The sequence below is a fragment of the Otolemur garnettii genome, unplaced genomic scaffold (assembly GCF_000181295.1).
Source record: "Otolemur garnettii isolate 467f Iridium unplaced genomic scaffold, OtoGar3 scaffold00113, whole genome shotgun sequence".
In the NCBI taxonomy this organism is placed as follows: domain Eukaryota; kingdom Metazoa; phylum Chordata; class Mammalia; order Primates; family Galagidae; genus Otolemur; species Otolemur garnettii.
In genome coordinates this window covers 4,600,215-4,618,820 of record NW_003852508.1, presented here as the reverse complement: position 1 = coordinate 4,618,820, position 18,606 = coordinate 4,600,215, and the positions used below count along the sequence as shown (strand labels likewise).

Sequence of the window (18,606 nt, the reverse complement as noted above, 5' to 3'; positions counted from 1 at the left end):
CCATCCATCTCCAGGACCAGGCGGCGCCTGTGGCTCAAAGGAAGGAATAGGGCGCCGGCCCCACATGCCGGTAGTAGCAGGTTGAAACCCAGCCCCGGCAAAAAAAAAAAAAAAAAAAAAAACTGCAGAAAAAAATTGAAAGGGTAAAGAGTTCTAAGTGAAGATATAATTTCTACATTTGACTGTGGTGAAACATCAATGACCAGTAGACTGTGATGAATTACATATGTATATGGTCATACCCGGGGCAACCACTAAGAAGTCTACAAAAGACATAAAAAACAGTAAAGATGGGAGTTTTAGTTATTCCACCCTCTTAACCATTGGGCATTATGGTTATAATTTGCATTTTTAATTATAAAATCATTTTGGATAATTAAAATGCAGATTCTGTATCAATTAAGCAACTAATTATGTTGGCCACATTTCCATGTCTTTATTGCGGTACTGGCTACAGAGGTATCTTCTTTTGTGAAGTGCCTGAGCTTCGTTTCTTTGTTTGCTTGATCTTTGTGGGTTCTGTATATGTTACACATTGAATAAAGTTTTCCAGAAATTCTTTTGACATCCAGGTATGCGTGTGTATTTATGAGTGTGCATACCTATGCACGCGTAGGCATTTTTTTTTTCTTTTTGGTTTTTCTTTTCAGTTTTTTAAAGGTGGTTTTGATAAGCAAGACTTCAATTTTTCACTTTTTTATGACTGGTGTGTTCCATGTCCTCTGTAAGAACTCTTTGTTTTCCCTAAGGCCTTGAATATATTATTCTATATTTTATCTATATTTTGCAGGTTTTATAGTTTTAGCTTTTATATTTATAATACATCTTGAATTGATTTTGGTATATTGTGTGAGGAAAGAGTCCAACTTCACTTTTATCAAGCAGAATTCTTTAGAAGATTCTCCTTTCAGGCGATATATGCAAAGGTCCAGTTTTAGACTCTCTTTTTTTTTTTTTTCCATTGGCCTGTTTTTCTGTTCTTATTTTAAGACAACACTATCTTGATTACCACAGTGTGCACATTTTGAATTCAAGTAGTATGAGTCTTCACTGTGTTCTTCCTTTACAAGATTATTTTTTTGCTACCTAGCACTTTTGTGTTTCCAAACAAATTTTAGAAACAGCTTATCAATTTTTATCTTTAAAAAATCTGCTGGTAGGCAGCACCTGTGGCTCAGTGAGTAGGGTGCCGGCCTCATATACTGTGGTGGGCACCTATAGTCCCAGCTACTCGGGAGGCTGAGGCAAGAGAATCGCCTAAGCCTCAGAGGTGGAGGTTGCTATGATGCCAGGGCGCTCTACCAAGGGCGACAAAGTGAGACTGTCTCTAAAAAAAATCTGTTGGGATTTTTGGTGGGATTGCATTGTAACTACATGAACATCTTCAGAAGATTGATCCATCAAATTTATGAGCCTAATACATAATTTCATTCATTCACTCACTCATTTTATTGATTTGTGTCCCCTTTATAGCTCTCAGAATGTATGTCTAGCACTTATTGTAGACTCTTAGAATTTTTAAAAATTTATTTCTAAGTATTTTATCACTTTATTGTTATTTTAGTTAGTATTTTTGAATATTTTTTGCTGCTAGTATGTAAATATAAGATTGATATTTGGATATTGACACAATCTTGCTTAACTTCCATTTCAGTTTTTCCTTTTCTACCCCAGCTCCACTTAAATCTCACTGTATCATATTTTTATATTCTCTTTTATCTCTAGTTTTACAAACTTCATATTTTCTCAATGTTGAGAACACAAAGAAAATGTCTGAAATTTACCTGTCTCTTATTTAGCAAATCTTCTCAACTCATCAGCAGAAAGTTCTCTTCCTATTTTGCTATATCTTCTATTTATTTTGTATCTACAACATTTTAACTTTTATTTAAGTTGCTATCATGGAAGATTTTTACTCAGATCTGATATTTTCCTTGAAAGAGAACCAACAGGTTTTCTCTGGATTCCTTTATTCTGCATTTAGTTACTATTAGAATACTCATCATATCTGAAAAGAGTATGAAAATTTCCTACAGATGAAAATTTCTTCATTCAGAACCAATGATCTTTGAATTGGGAGGAAGATGGAGCCACAGGTAGTCCTAGGGGAAGAATCTATTTTTCATCTGATGTCTGGTCTCTCCTCGAGCCATGATCTAGAATTTCTGCCACGTCAGCAAGGTTAGCTGGGCCATAGCCTCTTCCCACCAGTGCCCTGTGGTGTCCAAGGAATTAGCTGAACCACAACAGGTGTGACGGGTAAACCTTGGATCCCCCAAATTCTTGGTACCTACTGCTTTCTATCTCCAGCAGGAAAAGTAATCCCAAACATTATGCTGCTGGAACACTGTGCATCTCACAGTCCCCTCAGACATTCTGGGGATATTTATGCGATAATCTATTAAGCTGAAGCTGATCCTTAGGGTCTCTGTTTCAATCTGTGCTGCATTATGTCTACCAGAAAAGCCTCCAGGACTATGGAATTCTTGGCCGTCTCCATTGGTTGTCAGCAGTGAGGCATCGCTTACTTTTATTTATATAGGTAGCAGTGAAGAAGGGGGAAGTTATCCAGCTGCATCCACGTAGTCAACCTTAGCTTAAAATTACTTTTTTGTAATTTTGGAAAACAATGATTAACGTTGTTTTGAATTTGTAAATAATCACTATTTTGTCAAAATGTTAACTTTCTCGACTGCGGTAAGAAAAAAGAGAAAGTCGCAATTCAACAGTACTTTTGATAGTTGTTAAGGAGAAAAAAATCCCTGGCTTTAAAATAAGTGCTTACCATCTTCGTTTCTATTTCATCAGTATAAACAAAGTTAGAAGTAAGTCATATGTGGTACTGGCTGTCAGACTGTGACAAAAAACAGGAAGAAAGTTACTCTTTCCTAGTAGTTATATTACTTTAAGGCTTAATGTGGGTTTAAAAGTATTATCTGAAACATGAGAAAATTTGCTCTACAGTATCAATTTTCCAGTAAAGATAGTCCCCCTGGGGCTCTTCCTTGGATGCCAAAATTATGAGGGAAAGAATCCATTTCAGTTTCCTTTATCAGAGTGCACAAGGCCATCCACACGCACTCCGGTTTGGTGTATGTATTATCTGAACTGCAAGATAAATCTATTTAAGTTCCTCTAATTTCCTAGTATTTATATCTAGAAAAACAGACAGATGAGTTTTCAATGTAAAGTTCATGCCCATATGACTCAACCACTATTCCCAAGTAACATGCTTGAGGTTCTTTGTTTACAAGATGAAGAGAGTCCCTATAAAATCAGTGAAAAAAACAAGTAACCGCTTACTTCCTACATGGAACTCCAGTCACAGGAATATCATCAGAAAGCCACTCCGGGGGCCATGTGAGAGTGCACAGGGACCAGTCCTCACACCCGAGACACAGGGGTTTCTCTGGGTCATCCTTGCTGCTCGTTCCACAGGCTATGATGCCTTCAGGAGTGCGCTGATGAGAGCGGGTTTGCCGAAAGTTTCATTCAGAAACATCTTCCAGCATCTCCAGGGTTCTGAGTTCACACTTGTAATTTGAGAGAGTTAGTCTGGGTTTCATTTGAGTTTTTGCACTTTTCAAAAAGCAAAAATCTCTTTGAAATGATTACGATTTCATTCATCTCTGTCTTTTAAAATAACAGTTGAGTATTTAAAAGTGTTATTCTATAGGTGCAGGGTATGTTTTGAAGGGGTGATGGGCTACTTAAGAATACATAGCAAAACCTTAAATTTAACACTCTCGTGCAAAGTGTGCCTGTTCTCCGGGAGCAATGTGACAATGATAACATCATTTTAATTAGAAATTAAAAAAAAAAATAAGTTTCAACCTTTAGCTAAAATGTAGAATAATGTAAAGGCTTAAATTAGTCTTCGCAAATATATGTACATTCAAAGTCTCTAAGTATACATACTCTGGGAAGTTCTTTAAATTCATTATTAAAACAGTTGGTATATCCATATTAGGAAACAATTCTCCATATGTCTCTTGTGTTTAGTTTCTGCATGCCTCACCAGCCTTTTGTTCTGGACCATCTTTACAGGGATATTTGCATAATGAATAGCTAAGAATGAAGGGAGTGTCACTAAAGTGCAGAAGGCAGGATTGCTTGGAGATTACGTCTACCTCCAGGACAATAGTTGGGCAGGTTGGTTTCCAGCCCTTTATAAAAGACTGGGCTTTTGTAGGCTTGAGATTAATCTCCTGTACACAACCCACACATGCCCAAGCATTGCCTGGCCTCTTCATGTTAGCAGTGAAGATGAAGAACAAGCATAAGAAAATACTGATATTCTGGCTATTGCTATTGATGTGAGTAATAAATTGACTTGTGTCTCTAGTATAGGAGTCTCATATATTCTGTCAACACCCATGAAGTTGTAGTACACTAACTGGCTTGCAAGTGGGATAAAACTCCTTCATAGTTCTTGATACCTACTAATGCATTTTCAGACAATATATATCAATTTCTAGATGTGTTCAGAATAAGGGTCAAATATTTATTTATTTATTTATTTTTCAGTTTTTGGCTGGGGCTGGGTTTGAACCCGCCACCTCTGGCATATGGGGCCAACGTCCTACTCCTTTGAGCCATAGGCACCCCCCCCAGATGGGTCAAATATTTAAATACAATATAAAAGAGGCCCTAGTAAAGAAGTATATGAGGAATATGATTATTTTATGGGGACAGGAGAGAAAGGGTAGCAGGTGAGTTCACAGTACGGCATCAGAGGCTCTCTGTCCCACCTCCATCTCCAGACTTACCTGGGGGTGGGCATGAGGCTTTTCCACTTTACTCATCAATCAAGTGAGTTAAAGAATATAAACACCACTAGGGAAAGAAATCTTGTGGTGTTTAAGTGGCATAAGTGCAATAAAAGAAACATGTCAACTGAATAATCTTCCCTAAAGGAAGTAAGTGTAAAAGACCAAAAAGGAACATTATTCAGAGGGAACATAATGGATATCTTCAGAGAGACAAAGGGGGATATTGAATCATACAGCAAAAACAAGTAGTTATAAGAACAAAGACTATTTGAAGATATTGGATATGAAAACAAAACATGCAGTATTGGAAATACTAACGGAATGTGGTAAGTATAGATAGATACAAGGAAAAAAGACATTTAGTGTTCTGGAATATAATTTTTAGTATTTCTGCCTGAACATGGTCAAGGAAGGATGAAAAGAATAAAAAATTAAGAGAAATGGAAAATATAAATGAAAGTATCAATTCCATTGAGATGGATGTCTCCATCGAAAACATTAAAAAGGGACTCAATGTATGAAGAAACAATGCCTGAAGTTCGCCATGAACATTCAAGTCCTCAGATTTAAATGATTTATCAGGGAAATAACTGAAGACTACGTAAAGGGAAAGAAATTTCTACAAGTATAGAAACATTATAGACAAGTATCAAATCACAAGAACCAATACAATTTTAAGAACATTGAAAAATAAAAAGTAGGTTATCTACCTAAGACCATCAAAATAATATTGAACTTCTCAACAGCAACAATATTTTGAAGAAAATCGTTCCAAACTAGAACTATATCCATCACTGACTTGATGTAAGGAAAAATTGCATAAAAATGATATTTTCATACATATAAGCCCTTACAATTGCATCAATTTATAATTGATTACATTTACAAATAATTAAAGATCAAAATTTACTCTAAAAGAACTATGAGATACAATGCCCTATAAAGAGAGAAATGATTCGAAGAAGATACTAATAAGTATTTGGGAGGTGAGTGTGAATTAATTACTTAAAAAAGTTTATTATTTCAGACGAAATTTTCACCATTTTTAACTTTAAAAATTTATAACTAAAACTCTAGAAGAAACATCCCATGAGGGGGATGCATGAGCTCAGGGAAAGTGAAAAGATAAAAATACGCACTGATCTTAATAAAGTAGGAGAGAACACCATAAGGTAATTACAAAAATCTATACATTTTAAACCAGCAAGAATAAAATCGATCCACGCTTATTAAGGTATGAGAGCAAAATAATAATTAAATAAAGAACAGAAAATATAAAATAAGATAGGAGAAATATTCTTTAATGGAAGAGTAAATTCCATGAAAGTACATGGGCTAAGTTCACTGCTCAAAAGTCTAAGACCCTCAAGTTGAGTTTTTACAATATCCTGAATTATAATGCCTAAAACCTACAAATACAAAACAGAAAAGTACAGGAAGGTAGAACACAGAGAAATAAAAATGAGGAACCATGAAAATACAAATAATGAATTCTAAAGTACTTATTTTAATATTTTCAAACAAAAGATAATTTAGAGAAACATCATAAGAGGAAAAGGGAATCATATTCAATTAAAAGGAGCATTAGATGGAAAAGATAAGATCTTCACTCTTATTTATGAATCTAATGTTATCTTAAAGGATGTAAAGTGACATCCAACTAAATTGTAGGAAGCGATAAACAAATATAGACCACCCTGGGTCAAGAGGACAAAGAGAGGCAGAGCGTTTGACCGCAAATGTGCTACACTCATGAGTCTACAGATGTACAAACTAGATTCCCAGACAGAGAACAGGCACAGTTTAAGCATTCTATAAAATCTTCCAAGATCACAAGATATTCAATAAATACCAGTGAATAAACATGGAGACTATTACTCCCAAAAAAGTCTAACTGAAAAAAAATTAAAAAATAAAACCTCTTATGTTTATAATAGAAGTGAATCATATTAAATAACCCTTATCTTAAACAGAACATGTTGGAGACATTAAACAATAGCTAGGACTACATCAAAATGAAGGCATCGTATGTTAAAAGGTGTGGAACACAACTAAATTAACACTTGCTATTAGAGAGTGGAATATGCATATTAAAAAACAAAAAAGAACTGATACTCATGAAACTAGAAAATAAAAAACTCTGGTTTACCAAGGAAATAAAATGGTGAAAATTATTACAGAAATCAATGGAATAAAGAACAAATAAATAACAATAAAAAAGAGATGATTAATGAAACTAAAAGATAATTCTTTGAAAAGATTAATAGATAAATTGTTGGCAAGACTGAAGAAGAGAAAAATAAGAGAAAAGCTGTAATGAACTAAATACAAAATGTAAACGAGAAGATACAGAAATAACAGAGGTTTTATTAGCAACGATATATTACCAGTGAAAACATTTTTTTAAGTGATATAAGAAAACATCCTTTTTACTAGACTAATAAGTACTAAAGAGATTGAAAAAATAATTATAAAAAGACTTCCCTCCACCCAAGTGAAAATGAATGCCCCAGGCTAAGACAATTTTACAGGTAGTTCCACCAAATTTTAATGGAACTGTTGACAATCTCTATATTAACAGAATTGCCTTCAGGACAAGAAGAAAAAAATTCATTTCATTTTAAGAATAATATGTAAAAACATCAAAATGTGTAATCTAAATTTCATATATAGATATTAAAATGCTAAATAAGTCAACTAATTATAACACTTAAGGCAATAAGAAACACATGATCAAATGAGGTTTAATTTCAAAACTCCAACACCACAAAGATCTATCAATGCAATTGGTTACATTAATAGACTAATGGAAGAAATTCACATGGATCAAAGCATAGTAAAAGCACTTCATAACATGCATCAAATATTCCTAATTAATGAATTTCAGGAAAAGATAAAAATAGAAGAGGACATTGTATCTTAATAGAGGTTAAACACCAAAAGTTACAGCAAATATTACATTTAATAAAGATAATGTGAGATGTATTCCCTTTAAGACTGACCGAGACACTGAAATTCACGATGGTAGCTACTGTTCTACATATGAAATAAAATCAGAAAAAGAACAAAGACGTAAGGACTAAAAAAGCAGAGATAAAACTGCAATTGTGCATTGGATAAATTACATTAAAAAATATTACCAGAATTAACACAAAATTAGAATAAGAGATTCAGCAAGTTAGTAAGAGGAAAGATCCAATTATAAAACTCAAGCCATCCCTGTGTGCTAGCCTGAATAATCAACTAGATTTTTAAATGTAGGTATGAAGACAATAAAAAACCCAAACAATATACCATCCAGGAATTAACCGAATGAAAAACCCTAGCATCTTTATGGAGAAACATGTTAAAATTCCTTAAAAATTATAAGTAAAGGGTGGGTGTGGTGGCTCACACCTGTAATCCTAGCCCTCTGGAGGCAAAGGCAGGTGGATTGTTGGACCTCAGGAGATCAAGATCAGCCTGAGCAAGAGTTAGACCCCCGTTTCTACTAAAAATAGAAAAAGAGACTTCACAGTATTGCTCCAATCTTAAAAGGAATAAGTCTCAAGTCATCTCTTGAAATGTGTTAAATGTGATAAAGTTTTGGTGTTTAACCTCTGTTAAGGTATGGGAGTGGTGGCGCATAACTGTAGTCCCAGCTACTTGGGAGGCTGAGGCAAGAGAATCACTCGAGCTCAAGAGTTTGAGGCTGCTGTGAGCTATGACACCACAGCACTCTAGCCTGAACAACCAAATGAGACTCTCTTCCAAAATATAAATAAATAAATAAAAATTATAAGTAATGTTAACTAGAGAGTTATAAGTTGATCTATAGAGTAAATATAATTCCAATCAAAACTCCAAAATGAAATTTTGTGAATCAGAAAACTTAACTGTAACTTTAAATATTTTACTGTGGATGTTAACTGGAGAATATGAAGAAAGAAAAACTGAAGATATAAAAGAAAAGAGTACCTCTTAAAAAATGAATGAAAAGTGAAAATGTGGGAACCAATGTAACAGCATAGCATAAGCTGAGGTAATTGACTTACAAGTTCATAAACTTACAAATATATATTGCAAAAAAAAAGGTAAATCAGTACATGATTTTACTCTTAATATATTGTCTTCTCTTGGGGGTTCTTTTTAACAGTAATCTCACCCAGAGCATTTAAAAATATATATTATTTCTATTTAAGAATGAACAAAATATCTTATTCATGATAGCAGCAGTGTAAGATTTTTTTAAAGGTCCTGATCTTACTAGATGTTTAAAATTTTACCTGATATTGTCCAAACGTGCAAAGAAAATATAGCTTCTGAATAGTTACTTAAATCTAACCTGCCTCTCAGGATCTCAACCTTACTGGGTAAGGGAAGAAGCAAAGAAACCATCAGTACCATTATTTTGCCAAATAAAATAGGATCTTCTGTTCAGTAGTTTGATTTGAATGACTTCTTGACATCATATCTCAGCTTATCCCATTTCCTCCCTTCTCAATCCTTCCAAGATGGGGACAGGGTATATACAGAGGGACCCTGTGGGAGCAATAGAGCCTCAAACGTACAGGGTCCTCTCATGCACTCCTCTCCTGCACTGTGGCCTGATCCGGCCTTGTGTCCCTGGCCTCCGTGGTTATGGAACACATCTCCTCTGGATTTTTAAGAATTCGAGGCTGGCACCCACCCACTCACCTCCAGTGAGGATTCCCGTGCATGATAGCTCCTCATCCTAAGTCCAGGCCTTGGCCAGCCCATCAGACATCTCAACTGGTGGAAGGCCCATCCTTGGGTGCAAGGAAATATTGCTGGCTGGAGGAAGCCTCAGAGCTGCCCCATGTCCATCACTAGATAGATACTTCCTCCTGTCAGAGCCGCCCTATTGCTCCCATATGGCATTGATAAAGCTTGAGCCAAGGGGGAAGCAGCCCCTATCAGCCTGGAGAGTTACCTGGATTACACATCCTCAGACTCAAATCGCTGACGGCTTCCCTACGTAGTTAGATGTTTTGATAATTTCAATTATTTCTACCTTAATTTACTGATTTTAATCCCCTGAAGTTGGCCTTAAGAGAAGATAAAAGTTAGGACTTTTTCATCTCTCTGGTCTCTTCTTTCCACCATCCTCCTCTGCCAAATATGTTTATATTTTCTCATATTCTTGTACAGTAGAAGCTTCCACTAGTTGATGTCCTGACTTCTCTCTATGGTGGGCTTATGGCAAAATGCCATGATCTGCTTAAGGTAGGACTCTTCAAGTTAATGAAAGTGAAAGGGAGTAAGAAACAGCTTTCTTAATAAAACTGTTTCCAAGAAAGTGAAAAGTCATAATTCTGGACTTTAGAAGTTTTTGCTTTCTTTAAAAATAGCCAGGTGTTGTCCTGGGTACCTAGAATAGCAACTACCTGTGAGGCCAAGGCAAGAGGGTGGTTTAGCCCAGAATTTGAGGTGGTTGTGAGCTAGGACACCACAACACTCTACCCCGGGTGACAAAGTGAGACTTTGTCTCCAAAAAAAGAAAAAGAAAGAAAGAAAGATTTTTCTCCCTTCCTCCCTCCTTTCTTTCCCTTCTTCATTTCATTGTATTTTTAAAATACCAATCTTAAGCCCTTTAATATAAACAAATATCTCTGGCCACATCAGAGAAAACTCACATACAAAGAATGTGAAAGAGAGAAAGGAACTGATCACAAGTAGATAAATAGCTAATAAATAATTAGTCATGATTACTCTATTCTTGATTTTGAATGAACTTTAGGTAATATTCTCTAGTTAATCCTCAAAACCTGCCATCCATGATTGACAGATAACCTATCAGGTGTCCTCAAACTACGGCCCGCGGGCCACATGCGGTCCCCCTAGGACATTGATCTGGCCCACTGGGTGTTTTTGCTACTGCTGCCTGACCTGCTTAGCAGCCAACTCGTCCCGGGGCCCGCAGTCTGGCCCTCTAATGGTCTGAGGGACCGTGAACTGGCCCCCTGTTTAAAAAGTTGAGGACCCCTGATCCTACATGTGTGTTTTTGGTCATTTGCTGCTCTCAGTTTTGTGAATTAGCCAAGTTCAAGAGTTGGAAGACTATGGCCTGCAGGACAAAACTAATCTGTTGCCTATTTGTACCAGTAAGTATTTCTGGAAGACATTCTCCCTCCCTTAACTTACACCTTGTCTCTGGCCACTCTGCTTGCTACAGTGTTAGGACTGAGGAGCCTGCAACACACACCACATGGTCTACAAAGTCAAAAATACTTGTCTGTTCCTTTACAGAAAAAGCATCTAACCTAGTCCATTGTTAGAAAGCACTAACTTTTAGAAGGTATTTTTAGTGCAGAGAGGAACTCAGTCTTTCAGTAACTTTGTGATTAGTCCTCACTCTACTTTTGAGTGCCACATAAAATGAGATTATCCGGTTTTCCACATGACAAGCCTTCAACTGTATGAACACGGAGCTCAGACCACACCTGGGACTTCTGATGCACAGACTGATACCTTCGGCCTCTCCTTACTCAGCTGGATCACTAGACCTTTCCACATCCTGTTCTTCTCTCATCGTTTTCCAGTAAATTTCCCAGGGAAACTTGTTTCCTACAATATTCACAGAACGCTTATTAAACATTACATCACTATGACCTTGAACATTATCTGGTGGGAGATCAGATAATGAATTGGTATTGGTAAAATGAATATTAAAAATTTGTGTTGAAAAACGTTACAATTTTAGTGCATTTCCCTTTGTTATTTTATCAGACACTAGATTTTTGTGTGTATCACCACATTATATGCTATATACTTGTTATTATATGCTTTTTATCCTGCTTGTTGCTGAAATGCCATCTTATTTATACATCATTATTTAGCCACATGAAATTCAGTACCTTAATATACAAAACAAAAATAATAATGCCAACCTCAGAAATATACTGAAGGAGCTCAGAAAATTTCACCCTAAAATATGACTCCTTGGGATAAAGAGTATTTTGAATTAAAGGCCCTTTAATTCAACAGGCATTGGAATGGGCTTCCTATTGTCATAAAAACCAGACCTGCCAAGAACAATTATCTTTCCTTCTCCTTCCTGTTATCTCAAAAGAAAATCAAGAATAATTACCACCAGACCTGGTCAATACAAGGATAATACTTGTCTCTAGGGTGCACTTAATTCCCAAAGAGAATCATTTACAAATTAATCTCTTTCTTCCCATCCATTCATTCTCCCAAGAAGCTGTTCATTCTCCCTGGTAACCATTTTATTATTGCCCCTCAACTGAATTACCTGTGTTCCTCATCTGTCCCCTGCCCTCTAAAATGAGGGAATATAAACTTCGGGCCTCACTTGGATATTGGGTGATCATTCTCTGATTCTCCTCATGCACACGGTTAGTATATTTGCAATCTCTCTCTCTCATATTAAGCTGCCCCATTGTGAGTTGATCTTTCAGTGAAACTTCTGGGAATGAAGGGAAAATTTTCCACCTCACCCACAATACACAGGCTTAAAGCTAGAAGACATACAGACTGCTTTTAAATGTACTCCAAATATTTTATGAGGAAGGTAGATGTTACAGTCTCCATATTTTCATAGTACTATTCTTGGCATGTGTAGGTATTGCTAAAAGTACCAAAATAATCCGTATGAATGTGATTTAACTTTTCCTATTGTGGATTAATGTCCCATTAAAAGTCTTGCATCTGAAATTTAGGAATACATAAAATATGAACTGGCCCAATCTGCCTCCTTTGATCTGCATACTTTACGGTTTTAGTGGAGCCTGAGTTTGCATTCGCCTTTGCTTTCTCTCTCTCTCTCATGACATTTCTCTCCTTCCTGCTGCTTTCTCCTTATTAAACAGCTGTGCTATTCTGATAGGCCTCCTTTGATCCATGTCCCACACTATTCAGTTTGTTGTTCTTCATCTCATGAATAGCAGTTAAACAGGGTATCCCAATTCTGTACTTCTACACTTGATTTAGAACCACATTGGACTTTTAAATTTATACCTGTCAAATTTCATTTTCTTGGTTTTATTCTATTAAATCTTTTTGAGTCCATATCTTGTCCACAATGCTTATCTATCTATCCTACCTTTGTGTCACTCACAAAGATGCTAAGCTTGTCATCTGTCATTATTCAAGTTTTGGCAAAATGTTCAAAAAGGAAAAAAGTCAATACCTGAGAACTCCACCCAAGACCTGGATTTCACTTTCTATTTATATCTATCCCTTACAGATCATCTATTCACTGATGTGTCTTCAGGTTTTGCCATTATTCATGCCCAAATAATGTACTGAATTAGGCACTTTGACACATACGCATTTCACCCTTAGAAAAATCCTATGAGAGATGGGCGGCACCTGTGGCTCAAAGGGGTAGGGCACTGGCCCCATATGCCAGAGGTGGAGGGTTCAAGCTCAGCCTTGGCCAAAAACTGCAAAAAATTAATAATAATAACAATAATAATCCTATGAGAGATGAGAGTCTGTGTCTTTCTTTCATCACCAGGGTGCGCTATTTTCAAATTTACCTGAGTCTGGACATTCATTCAAAACATCTAGAACAGACGCTAAATTGTTTCCCAGGGAAACTTGTATGTAGTAAATATTTTGCAGGCCATAGACATTGTCACCATTAGTTGACTCAGCCATTATAGCATGAAAGTAGACAAAGAAAATAGGTAAACAAATGTCTTTGGCTGAGTTATAATAAAACTATATTTACAAAAACAGGCAAAAAACTGGATTTGGCCCTTGAAGCATGATCTGCTGACCCTTGATCTAGATGACGTGTGCCTTTGACTTTGCTCATTCATGAGCAACATTAAGTTTTGAGAAAATTTTTAGTCATAAAATAGATTCAGTAAAACACAAAAGAAAATATTAACCGTGCTATTTGTTTTCCAAAGGGAAAGAAAGCAGTCTTTGTTTTAGTTTCATGTGAACACTTTATATCTGTGCCTGTGGTCACCTTTCAGGGACGGAATGTGAGGGCTGAGTTGGATTTCCACTGAGCAGAGTCGCGACCGTGCGTCTTTGTTCTTATGTTCTCAGTGAGTTGTAAGACATCACAGTTTACCTGGACTGGTTGAATGCGTGAATGCATTTAATTGTCAAGCTTGAACTGACCCTCCCAAAGTACAGAGATGGCTAAAAAGATTTCTGAATAGAAGTTCTAGAGTAAAGGTAACACTACCAATGAAACACAAGGGAACCAGAAAACGGCAGGGCAGCCCTTCTTTATATGGTGCAACTACATGGAGCAGTTAAAAAAACTGTCAGCTACACTGAATGAAAAAACAACTCTAGTCACAGCTAACAACAAGTACAGCCTTGCCTTGAAATATTGCTGAAAATAGAGGATGTAGATGCCTAACGTGTAACTAGATGCTAAACAAGTCTGTGTGTGCTGATACTTTTCACCCCTTCTAATGTAGAGAGGTACAAAGTCCACACCATCTATACCATACCTTCCTCTGTAAAATCCTCCCTCTGCTTTTTATGTATATACACACAGAATCAAAATCTCATCCCTCTTTAGTTCTTATAGATTGTATCAGTATTTGCAGTAACCAACTCCAAGATGATCCCTAAAGATGCCACCTGCTGGCATCCATACTCAATGTCCTGTCCTGCGTTGCATCAGGGTTTAACTGTGACTGACTCATAAAACATGGCCTGGGGGCTGGTGTGTCACTTCTGAGCTAGCTCACAGAAGACTCGGTGGCTTCTGCTCATATCTGTCTTCCTCTCTCTCTGCCTCGCTCATCTGGAGGGTAGGTAGCTTCCGCCTCATGAGGACGATTCAGCAGCTTTGTAGAGAGGGCCGTGTAGTGAGTCAGGAAGGCCTCCCTCGGCCCCCACGGGACTTAGGCATCTCGAAGTAGAGTCTCCAGCCCTGCCGCACGTGGCCGACATCTGACTGCAACCTCACCAGAGACCCTGAACCAAAACCACCCAATTAATCTGCTGCCAAATTCCTGACCCACTAAAATTGTGAAATAATATTTATCGTTTTAAGCCACTAGGCTGTAGGATACTTTGTTATGCAGTGTAGATAACTAATACCATATTATAACTCACTGCAAGACAAAATACAAACTACGCATGACTGTCTCCCCAATAATTTACCTAATAAACATAATAAATGTGAGAATAGTTTTTGATTGAATCATATTCTGAAAATGTCTTTTGTCCCTTTCCTCACCCAATCAAACTCACAAATTATTCTAAAGAATTCCTCCCTACTTTTCAAAGCTTTTTTCACTGCTCCATCACTCCCAAGAAGCTCCAGTGGTTTTCTTTCTCTCTCACAGATCTATTGACCACATTGCTATTGGGTTTTTTTTCCCCTCACATTTTGCTCAATAAGTTGAAATGCAGGCATCCTAGGGGCAATCTGAGCTCCCTTCTCAGGCTTTCCAGTTTCTGCACACTTCCCATTGCTAAGCAGCAAACTCAGTAACAACATTTTATAACTAAAAAGGACCTTTGTACAGAAGTCCTACTAGTTGAGGTCTAGAAAGAGCAAGTACCCTCCCCAAGCTCACAGTGACAGGCCTGAAGCAGAGGCCAGGAATTCTCTTTCTCCACCTGGTCCTCTTGCCACGTCCCCACTTTACAATAAATGATGCTAGTGCGACAGTTACTAGGCTGAGGAGCCACAGGGAAAATGACTGAATCGAAGTCCGTGTTCTTTACGGCCTCCTTTAAGTCCTATCACAGCTCAGTTCCTGTTTATTATTTCTATCATGCCAAGTACTCCCATTTATGCAATAAGGACCAGATTTTATAAAAAGAAAATAAAGAATACCAAGGCCAGAGGAAGTTACAGTCACGATTTATTTTAAGACCCTTGTTTTAAACAATGTTTCTTTTTCCAGATTTCTGGACAGTTTTGTCAGCGAACACTCCACCTGCCGGGGTTTTTCCCTTGATCCTGGCTATGATTATGAGTAATGACTCCCAGCTGTCCCCTCTGTGGTGCAGTCACCCTGTCTGTGTACTTAGTGACTGAGAAGACACTGAAGATGGGGAAATGGGTATATGTGCATATTCCAAATACACATATGGAAATGGATATTGACATGCATATTAGACGGATTCCCACCGAGATGTAGCTCAGATGGTGGGACAAGATGGGGCACCTGCTGAGGAGAGTGGATGCACATGTGGAGAACTATTTTATTCATCGCTCCTTGTTTGCCTTCCGTCTTTGATCGGGTTCCATCCAACTTCTTTTCCCATAGGAAGGGCTATGAGGTTGAAGAGCTTTTTGCAATGATTTCAACTAAATTGAGGGGGCAAAATGGAGCAGATCAGTCTGAACTCACCATTTAAGAACTAGGGACAGATCTTTTAATTCAACCTACATGATGAATTATGAACAGTAGGTGTATTAGGATTAAAAAATAGTTGAAAAATTAAAAAAACTAATACACCCAATGATAACCTATGAATTCATAGAGAAAAGTTGTTCTCAAAGTATTCTACATCAGCAATTTTCAAGCATTTTTTCTGTTAAAAATGCCATTTTCACATGTTACATAATATATATATGTATATACAGAATTAAAAAAATTTTTTTGATTAAGTAACATACTTTTTTCATTTCTTATTTGTTTATTTAATTATTTACTTATTTTTGGAGATAAGAGTTCCACTCTACAGTGCTGTAGCATCATCTTAGCTCACAGCAACCTCAAATTCCTGGACTCAACCAATCCTCCTGCCTCAGCCTCCCACTAGTTGACTATAGGTGCCCACCATGATATTCAACTAATTTTTCTATTTTTAGTAGAGACAAGGTCTCACTCTTGCTCAGACTGTTCTCCATCTCTGGAATTCAAGCAATCCTCCTGCCTTAGCCTCCCAGAGTGCTTGGATTACAGGTGAGCAACCATGTCCAACCTTAAGTAACATACTTTAAGATGCATAACCATCAATAAAACACACACACATGGAGTACAAGATTTGCTAAATAGATGACAGTGTGTTATCTGGCATTCCCAGGATGTCCATTTCAACTCTTCCTCTCAAGAGTGCAAATACAGCCAGGTGTAGTGGCTCATGCCTGTAATCCTAGCACTTTGACGGTCTGAGGCAGGTGGATTGCTTGAGCTCAAGAGTTTGAAACCAACCTGAGCAAGAGTGAGATCTCGTCTCTACAAAAATAGAAAAAAATTAGCTGGGCATTGTGGTGGGACCCTATAATTCCAGCCAATTGAGAAACTGAGGCAAGAGGATTATTTGAGTCCAAGAGTTTGAGCTTGCTATGAGCTGTGATGCACTTGACCCAGGGTGACAGAGTGAGACTCTGTCTCCAAAAAAACCAAGACACAAAGAAACAAACAAAAATAATGCAAATTGAAATAAACATGAGATAATGATAGTGTTTTACAAAATTTTGCTTCTGTTACAATTTAAAGCAACAGTATATATAACAGTATATATATAACAGTATATATAAACTTTGGTTTTTTTAATATTAACAGTTATAATTTGCAAAAGGCTTCACAGCTGTAGCGTGTAGATTTATACCTTTGGTGAGCTCTATTTAACTACAGGACCTATTGACGTTTTAAGGAAATGGAATTAGATTAATATCTTGAAAGATATCACTATGGGGATTTAAAAATGATTAGAAATTTAAATAGCTATCTGGATCATTACATACCAGAAGAATTTGTTGAGGACAGCACCATAAAGTGAATTAAGTTTTAGATTCAAAGTGAACTGGGTTCGAATATTAAAAATCTGTTGTGTCATCTACTCAGGATGTGAATATGAATAAGTTACTTAAATTCTCTAAGCTTCAGTATATGCATAAGTGAGGACAATAACTAAATATTTGTCATAAATATTAAATTAAATATCTTAAGCAAAGCCCTTTGCAGTTTCTAATACATGGTAGCATCCAACATACGTACTACTTCTCCTCCTGAAAATCATTCCATTTTCCCATATGTTTTGGTTATTGTCTATTTCTGCTTAGGAGACTAGAATATGACACCCCAAAATATCACCAGAGGAGATAAGAATATACCACCCTAAATATGGATCTTTCCATAAGGATTATTTTGAGCTCATTATTTTGGGAAACAGCAGAGGAAAAGCTCTGAAAACAGTGCAAGTTTTTGTAAAGGAAACTTACAACTATTAAAAAAAAGAAAAAGAAAATCTCTATTTGTAAGTAATTTTCCCTCTGTACCAGGAAGAGAAAGATGATTGACTCACGAGGATCTCATCAAGGGCGAAGGTGCCCAAATCGTTATACCAAATCTTGCTCTTGTTTGCTCGGCTTTTTTGGGTTATGTTGTTATAACTTTCCTTCCCCACACTTTTCTCCCATTATTTTAGTTGAAGATGTCAAGTAAGTTGGAGTTCTAGGCCATTTCTTGAAGATTTACCCTTTCTCTGAATATCTCCCATGTATATATGTGATATATATGTTACAGAGGCCCCAGCAGAGAACTTCAAGGGGTAGCAGATATTGGGGTTTGGAAAATGTATAGCACTTGGCATGCTGACTGCTTTTAATTAAAGGACATTTGAAGGCCTCAGAAGCAGCCCCACGAGCAAAGTCTTTCTCACTTTCCTCTGCCCATCTGCCTTCCACCCCTCATCCTTCCTTGAAGCAAATCCTAAAAACCAGAATTCCTCTTCCTCGAGGTAGGGCATAGAAATTAGAACTCTTTCCCCCCCACAATCAGCTATTAAAAAACAGCATTAATACTCTAATCACCTTCCACCTTTCTGTCTAGGACCTGGCTGTAAAGAAATTCCCTGACTCACCCTTGTCTGACAGTAGGTCTTAAGGCCCTTTTCACAGGGGTCCTACTCGATACCCAGAAGGAAGGAA

The 18,606-nt window shown here is 37.0% G+C and overlaps 1 protein-coding gene across 1 annotated transcript in view; it reads right to left on the bottom strand.

Moving 5' to 3' along the window:
• CUNH8orf34 (chromosome unknown C8orf34 homolog) overlaps window positions 1–18,606 on the bottom strand; it is a 368,384-nt gene that overhangs the window by 147,311 nt on the left and 202,467 nt on the right.